We start from the raw sequence: 375 nt of genomic DNA on the forward strand, positions 1-375 counted from the left end.
GAACAGCTGCTTTTCTCTGAGGCATCGCTGAAATCTGCCTTATTTCCTCAGTCTGTCAGCGGGCCTTAAATAATGATGTGCTGGAGCAAGATTAATGACATGCTACTGAGATGTTATTTCCATTCATGACACATTAGCTGCAGAACTAAGTGGCCTTGTTTATCAATGTTAAACACCATTTTTACATGTTTCTTCAGTATTTGTGTTTGATAGAGAAGCCTGCGAATGTGAAGATCTTCCTGCTGCCACCAGATGGCGGTATATAAACGCGTTACGTATCATTTAAAGGGACAGTTCACCTACAGAATGAAACATTACTCAATATTTAGTCATCTTGAAGTGGTTCCAAACCTTTATGTATTTTTCATTCTTCTG

This window comes from Danio aesculapii, chromosome 24 (assembly GCF_903798145.1).
Source record: "Danio aesculapii chromosome 24, fDanAes4.1, whole genome shotgun sequence".
NCBI classification, from domain to species: domain Eukaryota; kingdom Metazoa; phylum Chordata; class Actinopteri; order Cypriniformes; family Danionidae; genus Danio; species Danio aesculapii.